At 35.1% G+C, this 16927-nt stretch overlaps 1 protein-coding gene across 10 annotated transcripts in view; it reads left to right on the forward strand.

The window, feature by feature from the left end:
* The window catches only part of LOC129763258 (ephrin type-B receptor 1), a 209124-nt gene that overhangs the window by 40894 nt on the left and 151303 nt on the right, over positions 1 to 16927 (forward strand). The gene's annotated exons all lie outside the window — the stretch shown is intronic.

The raw sequence follows: 16927 nt of genomic DNA on the forward strand, positions 1-16927 counted from the left end.
TGCACTACATTAGCGATTGTGTGCTCTGTAGGCCGTCCATGACGACCAAAATCCGTCCGTAATGCTCGAAAAACATTTGCCGGTTTTTCATCATTTTTATAGTATAATTTAACAAAATTAACACTTTGTGCGATGCTAAAACGATCCATATTGTAAAATGGCAGACATTCAACTAACGATATGACGCTTTGGTTGACAGCTATGTCAAACGGTTGTCAGCGCAGGGGTGTACGCAGGGTACTTTCGGAAGCCCGAAATGGAAAACCCTGTATAATCACTACATAATTATATTTTTATTATCTGTTGAATATGAGACACTTTTGCCATTAATGCGATAAATGTGTAACTAATGCCAGCCATGTGTATTCGAAAAGATCAGCACTTTTCACTTTTAACAAACAAAGATTTTTTTTACATGATATTATTCAAATGACATAAGACACTTATGCAAACAATTATTCTGTTCTTCAAAAGCAACTACTTCAACATAATTTAAACCAATACTTACTCAAATAATGATTTCTGCGTATCCGAAATGATCAAAACATTTCATATGAGACGAACAAAGATTATGTCGCTTGAGACACTTTCACGATTATTCAAATAACATGAGACATTTATGCAAACAGTAGTTCTGATACTTATGAACAATCTTTTCCATCATACCAAAGTGCTAAAATGGCTAAATTCTGTTGTAATGCGTTGTCTTGTGTCGGTTACTACTTTGTTTGGAACTGAGTACCGTTATCCATTACTTATAGGAGCACCGTATTGATTCGTGAACAGGTTCACTAGACATCGAGCTTCGTTTAGGAAAAGCATAAACTGATACTTGGTTGAGTAAAATATAAGATTAGCATGGTTTCCTGCTGTGGTGTCTGAAGGCAGACAAACGACCAGAACGGTAAAAAAGGTATGGTGACTGAGAGTAGACAAGCGACCACAAAGAGTTAATTGCTACATAAATATATCTTCAAATTCTTTTTAAACTTTAAATGTTCTGTTCTGTTTTTAAATTATGTGGGAGTGTATTGAATTGAGAAACATCAGAGTTGAAATTAAATAAGTAGAAAAAACATTTTAAGTTTAACGGTTTCTTTGTGACTAAACATAATAATAATAAAAAGTTAGAAAATAAGTAGCAGTAGCAAGTAGCAGTTAGCAGCCCCTTCCTTCAATAATCAAGGACATTGATGAGACTAAAATAAAATCGCGGGGCATATGATGAAACCATTAAATGCGGATAATGGCAATCCAACGTGTCTCACGATTTTATTTTAGTCTCATCAATGTCCTTGAATCATGAAGGAAGGGGTATGATAACTGCTAATTGCTACTTGCCCAATTATTTTCTAGCTTTAAGTACATTATTTGTATTATTATTATTTATAATCACAAAGAAACCGTTTAACCTAAAAAAATTTTTTTACTTATTTTATTTTCTAGTTTTCAGAACATTATTTGTGTATTATTAGCATATTTCTCAAACAAAATCATTCAATTTTTTTTGAATTTTTTTTTTCTTACCTAATTTTGCTCAGAGTATTTTTATGATGTACTGTATTCTATCAGTCGAATCATTTCATTTAATACAAAATTTGTAAAAAATACGTGATATCTACCCCACAGACATTCAAATATACATACAAACAGGTCAAGCTGAATGACACCATTTGGATTTGCTTTTTTCACAAATAACACTATTCTACCAGTCAAGCCCTTTCATTTGGTACCCATATTGATGGGATTTTGAAATAAAAAAATACATATGGCGCCATTTTGTGGTGGCGGCCATTTTGTGGTGGCGGCCATTTTGGTTTTGGATTTTCATAAATAACTGTTTTCTACTAGTCAAGCCCTTTCGTTTGATACCCATATTAATGGGCTTTTGCGAAAATATGTGATCCGCCATTTTGTAACGGCCGCCATCTTGGATTTTCAAGATCATGAAATACGCAGTTTTATAGTGACAATCGGTCAATCGGTCAATAGGAAGAGCCCCCCCACCCCCCTTAGAGAGGGGGGAGGGGTCTCAAACTATCACGAAAACCTTCCCCGGCCCCAAAAACCCCTGCATACCAATTTTCATGTCGATCGGTTTAATAGTTTTCGAGTCCATAAGAATCAGACAGACAGACAAACAGAAATCCATTTTTATATATATATATATATATATATATATATATATATATATATATATATTTGTATGTTAGCCCCCCTTTAGAGAGGGAGGAGTGTCTTACCATCGTAGAAACATTTATTGCACCCTAAAACCTCTACATGCCAAATTTGGTTTTGTTTGCTTGATTAGTGCTTGAGTTATGCAGAAATTTATGCTTCATTTGTATTAGAGAGGGGTAGGAGTGTCTATTCATATTAGAAACGTTTCTTGCCCCCTAAAACTTTCACATGGCAAATTTGGTTTTGTTTACTTGATTAGTTCTTGAGTTATGCAGAAATTTACGCTTCATTTGTATGGTAGCCAATCCCCCCTCCCCCCCTTAGAGAGGTGGGAGGAGTGTATATTTACCATGGAAACGTTTTGTGCCCCCTAAAACCTTCACATGCCAAATTTGGCTCCATTTGCTTGATTAGTTTTCGAGTTATGCAGAAATTTGTGTTTCCCCTTAGAGAAGAGAGAGGAGTGTCTTACCACCATAGAAACATTTATTGCACCCTAAAACCTTCACATGCCAAATTTGGTTTTGTTTGCTTGATTGGTTCATGAGTTATGCAGAAATTTATGCTAAATTTGTAAATAATTTCTTTTTTTATGTTTATTTCATTCAGCAATAAATTATTTACGTACGGTTTACGACTGTGTGTTTTCTTTTTCCTGTATGTAGTCTCGCATCTATCGATATTAATGACACCATTAAGTTTCTCAGTGATATCATGGAAACTCTGGCAAGTGTCTAGAACAGGGTTTCTCAAAAAGACCCCCGGGGGTCGATTTCGGTTTCTCAGGGGTCGAAACGAAAATTGATTTTGGGGGTCGACGAGGTCTGAAAATCGACCCCTATCAAATAACAAAAGTTCTTATTTGAAATATTTAAGATGCGTCATGCGTTGAAATATTTAAGAACCACTCTGTTATAAGAATGACTAATATTTTACTAGAAAGTATAATTGCTGTACATTTTAAAAACTCAACAAGAAGATGAACGTGCGCAAGATGAAAAGAAAAAAGTTCAAAAAGTACAAGACGAAAAATTATGTAGGTAAAAAAAAAACGTGAACAGGTTTGCGTACAAGCCCTTCAAACACGTTTTAAATTTCTCTGTATTTTAAACATATACGCGATTTACTGCGAAAGAAGCCATCATTAAATTTATGTCTAAACATGCTCCAGATAATTTACTGTATAACCCTTAGGTTGCAAGTTCATTTGCGTTCTGAAATACGTTGCAGCTTGAATGATAATACACTCATCTACTAATTTGATCAAGAGATTACAATATGTTAACATAGCTAAATAGAGACTAGAATAAAGTGATTGAAAAAGAACTTAGAAAATGCTTGGTTACCTATGTGCATGGCGTTTTTTTACATAGGACTATGTCCTTGATTTCTATATAGGCAAACCTGTTTTTGTGCGGTCCCTTTTTGCATGATTCCTCGTTTGAGCGATTTTATTATGACATCAGGTCTTGAATCACACTAACTAATCGCACAAATAATAAAATCGCACCTAAATAGTCACACAAATGAGAAAACGCACAAAAACAGTTCCTCCCTTACGCAACGAGCAATCTTTATGCCGGCAACTTGGTGTTAGCTCACAACGTGAGTCGATGCGTATAAAGAATCATTCTCCATTTTTCGGGCAAACAGACAGTTGTAAGGTGGTAGAATCAATAGAGGAATAATCTTGGAAGATGGTTTTACTCTATTTTCCCTAATGTTCAGTCTATTCGGGCTCGATGCATGTCTTTATCGTATAGGTCTTGTTACTAACAATTTATGTAATTGTGGTCCAGGATGTCATAATATCGAGCATGTTGTTTGGTTATGATTTTTGCTACATATATGGAGACTGATACCGGAGGAGAATCGATCTTTCAGGCCGTGGAACGTTTTTTTTACCGACAAAGCTATTATATGGTGCAACATCTATGGTTGGTCGTCATCGTGGTTTTACAGCTCAAAGTAAGGTGATTCACAGGCAGCTTTTAGTAGCAAAAAATTTGAGCCCTAGATTTTACTAAGATGTTTAGGGATCTTCAAAGTTTTCAAATTCTTCAATAGATAATAAATCCATACTATATCACAGCCATGGAATGAGCCAACGTTATAATGAAAGAAAGGTTGATTATCATCAGCACAAATGATGAGCTCAAGCAGGAGTACAACCAAAGTTGTCATAAGTTCTGGTTGCAATGCAATATTGAAACACAGTATCCTGCTTTGTGGGGCATTGCTGAAAAATATCTTCTCGTTTTTTCATCTTACTTTGTCGAAAAAGGCTTCAGTATGGTTACAAGCAATCCGAAACCAAAGGACCATTTGAAATCAACGAACGCCGAGATTTAAGGTTTCAACTAACCTTTATCGAACCGTATTTTGATATTCTGGTAGTTGCGGATAGATTGCAAACCATTGTTTTTATAGTTTGCGTGTAATTTGTATTAATAATTATTAATTACATTCAATATTTACTAAACTTGATATCTATTTATTTTGTTGAATATGATGAGAAAATATTTTTTTCTGTATTATGCTGACTTTCAAAACTTTTGGCTGGTTTGCCATATTACTTTGATTTTTTGGAAGAATATCGGAAGTGAGAATTGAGCTCGTGACCTCTTGCGTGAGAGGCGCGGATGTTACCATTGCGCCAGATCGCCTCCATGGAAAATAATGACAAGTTTATTTATTTAACTAAGTGCAATATTTTTAAACTAATAATTATTAAGTAAGAAAAAATACTAAAGATAGGATTCTCAAAGAAATTTGGCTATAGGGGTCTAAGGTATGACTTAATTCTAGAAAAGGGGTCTGTGGCCCAAAATAGTTTAAGAACGCCTGGTCTAGACCGTTTCTTGACAACGAGTTATTTATATTATCGTAATTAATGAAGACCTTTTTGATTAATGTATCATGTTTGATAAAGATTCAAATTTTCTGATAAAACAATTGTCTTTTGATCAGATATACATCTTTTAGTATCCCTAACTATTAAATGCAAATTGTATTGAAAAATGTCGGTAATGAAATGATCGATAACAGTGGAAATTGTATTTGATACTCTTGAAGCATAGAGTGGGTTTATTTTGTTCAAAATAAGGTATACGAGTGACTGAGTTTGAAATTTGTCTCGCACAACATCAAATGTTTCATCCAACAAATTTATGTTAAAATCACCGCAAATAAATAATCACTTATAACGGTCTAGAATTCGCTCAAACTGATCTAAAAAAGAGTCGATTAGTCTACCGGGGTTGTATACGCCCATAACTTTTACTTTATAATCAATCATTTCAACAATTGAAAGTTACTATAATTGGAATCCATTTCCAGTATCAAATGACTGTGTAAATTTGATAGAACAAATATGGGTACACCACCTCCTCTACCTTCTCTACAGCTGTGATATGCATCGTAATCCACGAGGTTGAAAATTTCATTGTTTTGGAGCCACGTTTCGGCAAATACTACCACGTGAATACCAGTTTCGAATTCTAATAATAGTTGGCCGAACTATTCAGATTTATTTCTACATATCTACATCAATCGGATCGAAACATATAAATTAGAAAAATGGAAAACGCAGAAAGCGCAAATTTCTATTAAAATAACAATAATTTAAAAATCCTCAAACGAAGAACGTCAATCGAAAAACATAAATCGGAAAGCACAAATTTTTATCCTAATAAAAAAAGGAAGCCTCAAGTACAAATTGGAAACGAGAATCAATAAACAAAAATTCTATTGAATGCAAATAAATAAATAAAAAGGAAATTGAATCCTAAAGAACGAAAAGCAAAACTCCTTGGAAATGTAAGTAAAAAAGTATAAGGCGAAATCGAGTAACAGTATTTTCTATTGTGGAATAAAACAATAAATTGAAAATCATGAAACGTAAAACGAAAAACACAAACCGGAAACGTATATCGGGAAATAATTTTTTTTATTGAATTTAAAAAAGTTAATTGGAAAACCATAAACGAGAAACCTGAATCGAAAGGCACAAACCGAAAGCGTAAATCAAGGAATACAATTTTTTATTGAATTGAAAAAAATAATTCTCGAACTCTACAAGCGTGAATGAAAAAACAAAAATCAAGAAATAAAACATTCTTTTAGGGTGAAAAAATTTGATTGAAAATAAATAAAATAAATTCCTATCGAAATAGAAAAAAAGTATTCTGACAATTCTAAAACGTGAAACGTGAATCGAAAGAAACATTCACAAGAGACATTTATTTATTTTATTATTTGGAATAAAAAAAAAAGTTAATTGAAACCCTACAATAGAGCAATAAGAATCGTTGAATGAAAGTTTTCATGCAAATTGAAAAAAAAAATAAATTCAAAATCCAGAAACGTTTTCGATTCACGTTTCTGGATTTTGAACACAAACCGGAAACGTAAATCAAGAAATATAATTTGTTGTTGAGATATAAAATTAATTTAAAAAAACCAAGAAAAAAACACAAATCGGGAATCGCAAATGGGGAAATACAAATTTCTATTGAAATAAAAAAGTTAACTGAAAATGCAAAAACGAAAAACGTAAATCGTAAAAAAAATCGTCAACTGAAATTTCAGATGCAAGGATCATGGGGAAATTCATGGGCTAGTATTTGGATACCGAGACGGATTGTGGATGGCTTTTGGCTAGCCGCTGCCTGGAGCGAGACGAGGAGGAGAATCACAAATGAGATCTCTTTTTTACACGCCCGACGTTTAAGGCTGGAGCTTAAGTTGCAAAGTTTCTCTTCTGTATCGCTTCTGCGCGTCAGTACACCCAAACTAGCGTCGGCAGAAACCATTTCATCTTTTCATAAATGATGCCATTTAGTGTGCTGGAGAGTCAAATGCGCAAATAATGAGCTATTTTGAAAGCTTAAAAATGGTTTGTATGTATGCGTGCAGGCATCCCTTTCTGTTTTCTTTTCTCATTTCATTTGGGATTGTGCCAAAAAAAAGCCCATACGACGTCAATGAGGATCGAACCAAGGCCGGCTGGAATGCAAAGCTATTTTACACGACCACGCTATCCACATGGCTAATGATGCTTCAGCAGTTGTGCAGCAAATACGTGATAATATTGCACCTGATTGTAAGATGAAGTTGGGAAGTGTTTTCTAAAAGTATGAGGGAGCGCATGAAGGAGAACAATATCTGTCTCGGTCTGGGCCGTGTAAAGTATGCGGAAAGCTTTTTTGTCTTTTGTTTCGCTCCCTCGTATTGATCTTATATTGCTGTACCATGTATATTATACAAATGCTAACCAGTATTTGTGAGTCATGACATTTTCTGTTATGTTATGTCTCATTTAATGTCATAAATCCGGATAACAAAACATGAGCTAAAAATCAATTTTGGTTGTACAAGCTCTGCACTATGCTTGCTGTATGCATATTCTGAGATTCTTTTGCACATCAGTTCAACACGGTGGTAAAATTTAAACTGAGGTTTAAGTGTATAGGCTTTAAATTTTTTTTAAGTTCATTCGTCTCCAGCCTTGGAAAGGACTTGCCTTTCACAAGGACTTGGAAAACTTCGCGGAGGAGATTGAGGAGATTAAATTGGACCAAACAGGAATATTTTCAATCGATTAATCTTTGCGATCTAGCAAGAAATAACATACTTATAAGCGTTCGAAATCAATTAAACGTTAAAAAATGTCAAAAAGACGGGTGGAATAAACCCGAGGGACATTTGTAATAACAATAATTGTAATAACACTTCAGTGAAAGGTTTTGTTGGCCCTGAAAAGTGTGAATGGATTCGCTAGAAAAAAAAATCCCATATGTCGAAATTTGTGCCCTTATTTTGCTAATGCACTCTTCTAGACAAATTGAATGCAGTCACAGGCATTTTTTGCATCAACACTATGCGATGGATCGATTACACGGAAGCGATGGGTGACGGTTGTCGGTTGGATGACAACAAAATTAAAATTCGTTGGCAGCTTCTGCCGCTGCAACCGCAACCCGCTGATATACGTGGTTCTGCTCGAACGCTGACCTTGGCGTATGAGCTATGTCTCGCCGTTAGAAATTGAATGATCTTTTCGTAAATCAATCGCGATTTTTTTTTGACTGACTGGCAGTAGAATCTCAAAGGGGTGGGGCCTACGATGCAATGTTTTGCTTGTATTATATTAAAATTACATTCCGCTGTTACTCTGGTTGCTCCTTTTGGTCGATACCCTTTGAGGAGCACAAATTGGATCAATCAAAACGTGACGGTTAGCGCGTTTGGATAATGAGTGACATTTCACAATTATTCAATTGATGCAAACATATTTGCGATTTATTATAAAATTCTCAAGTTTCAAGCATTCGAAAACTTTCAATTTGTCCTACATGTTCAGTGTTTATATTTTCATTTTACCCCTCATATAGTCCTGTTAGACGTAGTCCTACGTCAAAAACTAGAAATGAAGCACCACTGCAGACCGAGAAGAATCTACAATTAACCACAGAAAATTCAATCAACACTCTCGCATCCACACGACACCCCATTTACGTCGATAATTGAAATGCAAACGCAAACACGGATGACCCCTCCAAATTACACACTTTTTAATCAGCTTGCACAATCATTATTCCAAATACTCTTCCTCCTCCCTTATACCCCGCGCGCGAATCACCATCAATTTTGCCACAATCATCTAATCAACACAACCGGCCTAGACATGAGGAGCAGCTCACACATCCCCAACAACATCCATCGAACGTGGGTAATTTTTTCATTAGGTTCCTTCTCTCTCTATCCATCTCTTCTTTTGTGTATTTCCTTCCACATTCGTGTGCGTTTTCCCAATACCCGCGTTTCCTGCTGCTGCGCTTGTTGCTGCTTAATGATCATCCCATCGCGATGAGATACGCGATCTGTGTGTATTGGTGGCGCAACCAAAACAATAATTGGATGATCGAGGCCGCCGATAGTGGCCAGCGGCCATTATTGATATGTGTGGCATTTGCTACCTTCGCTAACGAAGATGAGGGTCGCGATGCGTGAGCGAGAGAACTCTTTTCTCTTTCTTTCTCTCTCTCTCTTTTCTCTTTCTTTCTCTCTCTCTCTCTCTCTCTCTCTTAATTCAAAATACTCACCAAAATTGTGTTAATATGAAATATAGAGTAGAAATGTCCAATTTCGATTAAATTTTTTTGACGTAGGACTAAGGTATTGTCCAAATTTTATACAGTACAGTCTTTAGGTTCGTATTCCGTAGATCCGGCAACTCTGGTGCAATGAGCAGAGAATGAATCAAACAAGAGAGAAATCCTAGATGAAGATTGTGATCTTCAGTGATCATCAAGTGAGCATGAGAGTAGCGCCCGTTTCTTGTGTTGTTCTCTTCTTCCCCTCCCTCTCTCCTACCTTCTCTTGCCAGTGTCGCGCCAACATGAGAATCAACGGAGTGAAACAGGATTTTGTGGGCACTTCGTCGTCGTCGGTTCCAGTTTTTGAACCATGGCGCGCGAAGGGTGGGACACTCAATTTGCCATAACTGTGGCAAACATGGCAATACATATGGCCAGAAGAAGAAAAAAAACCCAACAGGTAAACTCATATATATATTATTGCCAATTTTATCGTTGATAACAACGTGCAGCAGGAGAGCAGAAGAAAGAGGCTAGGGATATCTCGATCTCGATCGCTGGGTAGAGAAATCAATGAACTCGAACTCTCTGAATGACGCTTTTTTTCTTCCGTCGAGTTGTCACAAACGACGCGCCTTGCGCTCATTGGTGAAAAGTCTAGTAGAGAAGGCCGCCACCGCCGCCGTGGACGGAAAGAAATAAAATCATCCAAGTTCGGAAGAATGGCTTTGTGGTGCGGCGGTGCAAGCCGATTGATTTTTATACATTTTTTATTGGTTTCTAATGGGTGGTGTGATGGTTTGAATTGGATCAGTGACCACCATGTGTGGGGCTCCCCGAAAGGGGAGCAGCTGGGCCGATGCAAACAAGCCACGAATCTAAACAAGAAAAAATAGAGCGCTTTCGGATTTTTATATCGGCCGGTAAAACGACCGGGATGATCCACGCACGGGCAGCAATAGCTTTTGTTTACGTGTCCGCACAGTAAAACCAATCACAACAACGTGAAGGCACTCTCCCCGCAAACACACCAAAAAAATCTCGACACTAAAATCAACTATTTGACTTTAGAGCGCGCAGGATGGCTGCTGGACGGGCGGCGATGAAACCCGGAAACCGAACCGAGAGAGGAGGACATCGGCGGTTTGATTTTTATCGCAAATACAAAATTGTAGACAAACAGTCTGGATTGTTATTCTTTCCAATGTTGTTGGATTTTTTTTTTCGGTGGTGTTTTTTGTTGTTGTGTTGTTGCCGCCGGTATTGGCTATTAAAACGTGTAGAAACAATTTGGGTTTGACTTCCATTTTTATCGCCCGGGTGTGGTGTTGTTTGGCCTATCACTTTTACGATGCGTGTGGGATGCATGCATACAAACGCCCACCACTTCCGACGGGAGGGGGCGTTTAACTTTGGATGCTACAAATCACGTGTGAGTGTGTTTGGAAACGGCGAAAATGGTGTTTAACGACGGTGGCCCGAAAAAAGTGTAGGATTTTATTGGCAATTCATTGAAAAATAATGCTCATATGGGATGAGCGAAAATTAACGCCCAACAAATTGGTGATGAAGGGATGAGGGGCAGACCTATCTGCCTGTTGGAATATTTATGGTTTGAAGGAACATATTAACAACACTGTGAGTAAGGCAGTTCAGTTCAGTGTTCAGTGAGTATTTGTTCAGAATTCCACTGAATCAAGCTAAGAATGTATAGAATCAAAGAAGGCGTTGGCTGTCAAAATCAGAGCTGCAATTTGTCACTGTTACTGCGTATATTTGGGCTACTATGACGACCACCATTACCACCAAACGACGTGCGACAAAACAAATTCTTCACTCTTTGATCACAACAGTGGAACTCCATACTCCATACTGACAATTCACATTTTCATCGCTTGTTTACGTGACGAGTATAATTCTTTCTGGCACAGTTGATTTGAGAGTGTGTGGATTTGTAGCTGTCTTGACGCAAGGTCTTTAATGAAGAATGAGAAGATGGGAAGGTTTATATAAACATGTTTATAATTACATAAGTTTATTCAGATATTAATATTGCTCTTATTTAACTATTCAGTGCAATTTTATCAAAATTTGAAAGAGAAAATAAAAAAGGAATGTTTTTTTTCAATATTTTTCTGAGATGGTTATTAAAAATCCATGATTAATATTGCTTTATTATTTACCCTCCATTATTTGTTAATTTCTCCTGCTTTTCGTTCTTTGACCTATCATTTTAACAATTCAATTTGAAATGAAATCGACTCAATGGTTGTAAAGTTATGACGTTTTGTAAGAAATCTTACTTACTTAATCAGCAAAAGGCCCTAGTGGCATGTGCTGTACACAAAAGTTGTCTCCATTCACATGAATTTTATATTTTTTTTTCCAATTCTCAACTTTCAAACCAACATATCATATCTTTCCGTTATCCGCAAACATGCCAAGCACTAACTTAAAAAAAACCAACTCACAAACGACAAAAATAGTCTTAGATTGTATATTTTTTATATATTTTTCACAGTTTTACAGTACCATTTGCTTATTGGCGTTTTTTCAGTTGGACTTTTAATTGGCGGTTCACCAGTTGGAGCACGCGCCAATCAAAAAGCAATCATCTGTCATAATTGTATGTCAGTTTTACTATGTTGTTCCAATACCATTTTTATTGAAGGGTCTTTGAACGTTAAACTCAAAAAATTAAGGCACAGTATAAAAGTATTTAGTTTTGCAGTTTGTTTGACAAATGTATTCGTTTGAAAACATTTATTAATATATATACATATATAAAGTAAATTATATCACATCCACTATTCTAGGAAGTTAATTATATTTTCTAGCATCAATCCAAATGCAGTAATTCTAATTATTATTATGGCCGCACTAAAAGACATGAAAAACAACAAGAAAAACGCGAACTTTGATATTTGTGAACTATTGCAGCATTACTTCAGCCATTCCATGCCAAACTGATATATTGGTTTTCAGATTTTTGGAAAGTTGGTAGCTTGTTTTCATTATGGTAAAACCTGTATTATTATTTTTTTGGGTGATTCGATTTTTTCACTTTTTCCCAAAATGACTTTTATCAAAAACTCATAACTTTTGAACCACTTAGCCGATTCAGATGATCGATACATCAAATTGAAGTAAATTAGCTAGTCTTTTTGGGAAAATATCAAACTTCCAAGGAATTTGAATTTTGTTTTTGTAATTCTTGATTGTATCCGTTTTTATAGTTTACATGGTTTCGGGACCAACGGCGCTATATTTTTCTATATTTTTTTCTTGAAAACTGAGGATTTTTTTACACATTTATATTTTTTACTCAAAATTAGATATATTCTTTTTTCTTTTTTGAGTTATATATTTTTAGAGTTAACCGATAGTTCGGAATATTAATTTCTTCCTCTTTTTCCTATTTTCAAAAATTCATAACATTTGAACTGCTAGAGCGATTCAGATGATCGATATATCAAATTAAACCATGAATTCAGAGTTGTTCGAGAAATAATAAAACGAAAAATAAATTTTGGAAAAATATTTTTGTTTTCGTGATTAATAATTGTATCTGTTTTTCATAAATAAAAAAAAAAATTGCACGTGTGAAATAATTCACTTCAATTAACTATGTCGATTATATGAATCGATTCAGTAGATAAAAGTTATGAATTTTTAAAAAACCTCATTTTTGGAAAAAGGAGAAAAATGATTTTTTGAACCATCGGTTAATTTTGAAAAATCATAATTTAAAAACGAAGAACACATTTTTGGATATGTTATCTAAAAAATCCTTAGCGAGAAAAAATATAAAAAACATAGCGCCCTTGAATGAAAACTATAAAGAACAATTACGATCAATAATCAAGAAAATAAATTTTTTTTTTGCAAGTATAGTTTTTAAAAAAAAACTGGCTAACTGGCCAATTTAATATGCCGATCATCTGAATCGGTTTAGTAGTTCAAAAGATATGAATCTAAAAAAAAAATTTTTGGAAAAGGAGAAAACTAGATTTTTCGAACCACCCTAAAATGGAATGGGATCTAATATTTAACGAAAAGGAACAAAACTACCAATTTACACGAAAATCTGAGAATCACTATGTCGGTTTGGCATGGAATCTATATATAATACTAAAAAAATATAGTTTGCTGTTAGTTTCCCCTGCAACTAAAATACTGATTACTAGAAACTAATTGACGTTAACGTTTTATTACCTTGTAAATTCTAGATACGATACCAACAGAGGGTATTCTAAAAAATAAAAATAGCTTTTTATGGGGTGTGTTCAAAACTGAAAAAAATTCAAAAATATTCAAAAATCATATTTTTATGTTGTTTTTTAAGCGTACCTACATTATTTAGTCGTATAATTATTGTATCATTCAATTTATTCCGATGAGAATGCTTTAAAATATTTCAACTGATGCTCTTACCACATTTTAATTGTTTTTATTCAATGTTCAGTTTCTATGGCGAAGCTTCATTCGTAAATTACACATTTGTCATCATTGGTGGAATACGATCATAAATGTTGTTATGAATAGCACAGCAAGTTATGATTACAATACATATGGGTTTATTTTGATAATGCATTATACATAAGTCGATAAAAATGCATTATAATATCTATCCACGGCGTTTTAGCGTCTATATGTATATTTTATTCAATTTCAGTTCGTAATTTCTATCCCATTCGCCGTGTTTATCATGATGATGCTAACATTAATAACATTATATACGAACCTCCCACCTTATATATGATGTCTCCCACCCTTTTAGAGACATCTTAACATTATGTTGAATTTTTAGAGAGTAAACTATCTGTCAATTTTTTCACTGTTTACATTTTCTTGCCACAAATCGTTGCCACTTTTTCTCTCTCAAGTTCCACTTCTCTTCTCTGCTTTGATGCTAAACAGTTTGTCAGAATGTTTTGACCATCAAAGCATGTTGCAAGTCAGCGCACTATGATCGTCAAGACGAGAAATACCGGACCTGATCACGAACGTCACTTCACGGTGAAAACGAAGTGAATTGTATACAACGTTATTACGGAAGCGTTCATCCGTCGTGACAACTTTGATGAACTCGGTGTTATTATGAATATCACGATACTGTCACGTCACGGGGAAAAACAAGTATATTTGTCACTTGTGTTTTAGATGGTGAAAGCTAGTCACGCGGAATGGAGTAAGTTTAATTTCGGATTTATTTAGCTTTTTTTTGCTAACATTTTGAATCTTGCTTTTTAAGAAAGAAAAGATAAACAAACAGCAATTTACCCGATTGGTGGCTTTTTTAGAACGAAATCCTGATGTAAATTTGTTTATTTGGATTCGATAATTGCGCTATGGGATGTAATTGAGAACTAAAAAGTAGCTCCCGTAGACCGATTGGCGAAAGGTCTAATTTCGATTGTCCTAAATGAATAGAATTTTTTTTGTTTCTATTTTAAGGATTAGACTCACAGAGAGTTGCAACCCCATAAAATGGCAATGGAGGCCACTGGCCCAAAACGATCATTATGATTGATTATGTATAATATTGATTTGTTGATATTTTGAATATATATTATATATTTTTTTATATGAAGCTGTATATGGAAATAAAGAATGAAGAAGACTCTCAAACATTCCAAAATGTAGTTAACATAGTTTATAATTGGTGCACTAAGAGTTTATTACAGCTCAATGTTGGGAAATGCACTTTGATGACTTACGAGAAGAAGAACACCATTGAACAATAGTGTTAAGCTGGGAAATTAACCCATCAGTAGATGTCAACGAGTAAGAGACTTAGGGGTGGTCTTAGATTCAAAACTAACCTTCGTTGACCATTATATTACAATCGTCCATAGAGCAAATAATATGTTAAGCTTCATCAAACGCTTTAGTTACCATTTCCACGATCCGTACACAATAAAGACATTGTATATTACATATGTCAGACCAATTCTCGAATACTGTAGTATTGTATGGTCCCTCTATATAACTTCACACGAAGACAGAATTGAATCTGTACAAAAACAATTTCTATTATTTGCACTTCGTAAACTAGGCTGGTCTTCATACTATCTCCCTCCATATGAGGCACGTTGCATGCTAATCAATATGAAAAGCTTAAAAGAACGTCGGAACTCTGCCATGATCCTATTTATTATTGACATCATATCACAACGAGTGGACTCAGAAGAAATATTAGGAAACCTAAATTTTTTACGCACCGATTCGGCACCTGAGAAACCCTAACATTTTCTACATAGATTACCGAAGAACGAATTATGCCAAATATACTCCTAATAATCGTATGATGAGCCTCTGTAACGAACACAGTGAAATAATTGATGTAACCATGTCAAGGTCAATGCTCAAAGACTATTTAAATAGAATAAGATATAGTTAAATTTCACTCTAATATTTGGGCAGCATATTTGGTCCACGCTGGTTGGACAAAACAGAACAAGAGTATGCGAGATATCGATTATTAAACTCATGATAGTCATGGTTTATCTCTAGAGTAATTTATAGAAAGAGGAAATAAAATTGCATTCCCATATGTTCAACAACTACATTATTCAAGAGCAACTCATCTATGAACCAACGTTTGATTCAAGAAAAATAACGAAATTTATATCTTTATTGTTAATGTACGTAATGAATCCCTTCCTCTAGGACCATACTACAGCCAAAGGGTCTATATTATTCAATAGTTTCATCACCACCTCCACCGCCGCCATTCACAACGTATAAATGGAGAAATGGTTGCGTGTGATTCAATCATATACAAACACTCTCCAACAGACGGTATGAAAATCGACGTCTTATCCTTTAATCGAGCCGCCGCTGTCGTCCGGTCTCTAGCTGAATGACTGATGAGTCCTGAATGAGGCTATTATATTTTGTTCCACCAACACCATTACTCTACATTTCTTAAACCTCCTCAATCCACTTTTTGATAACGAAAACAACATCAATGCATCACACGCACTATGCAAAAATGCAAAGCATCATTAGCTCTTTCTGCTTGGTAAACGACGGAATAAAACACGTTGCGACAAGAGCGAAGCATAAATACACGCGATGTATTTTGTTTCAGGTTGTGATAGAAATATTATAGTTAGTTTATTGCTGCTACTGCTGATGCTGATGTTGTTGTTGTTGCTGAGGTGCTACCGATCCTGTTGCTGATGTTGGATTTGATTATACTTCTTTTCGGGTCCTTCCTGATGGATGATAGAAGTAGTTCACTACTTATCGGTTAGAAAATAACACGAGAAAAGAGGGAAGGATAGAGAGAAAGAAAGTGAAAGAAACCGAGAGAGAATGAGAAAAATGAGAAAACGAAAAAATTAAAAAGAAAGAGATTAAGAGAGAGATAAATATTTAGAGAGAAAAAGAGAAAGAGATTGAAAGAGAGACAAAGAGATTGAGAGAAAATGAAAGAGAGAAAAAGAGATTGAGAGAAAATGAAAGAGAGAAAAAGAGATTGAGAGAAAATGAAAGAGAAATAGATTGACTGAAAGTGGAAGAGAGAAAGAGAGAGAGAGAAAGAGAGAGAGAGAGAGAGAAAGAGAAGAGAGAGAGAAAGAGAGAGAGAGAAAGAGTGAGAGTGAAGAGAGAGAGAGAGAGAGAAAGAGAGAGGAGAG

Source organism: Toxorhynchites rutilus, chromosome 1, assembly GCF_029784135.1.
Source record: "Toxorhynchites rutilus septentrionalis strain SRP chromosome 1, ASM2978413v1, whole genome shotgun sequence".
Classification (NCBI taxonomy): Eukaryota; Metazoa; Arthropoda; class Insecta; order Diptera; family Culicidae; genus Toxorhynchites; species Toxorhynchites rutilus.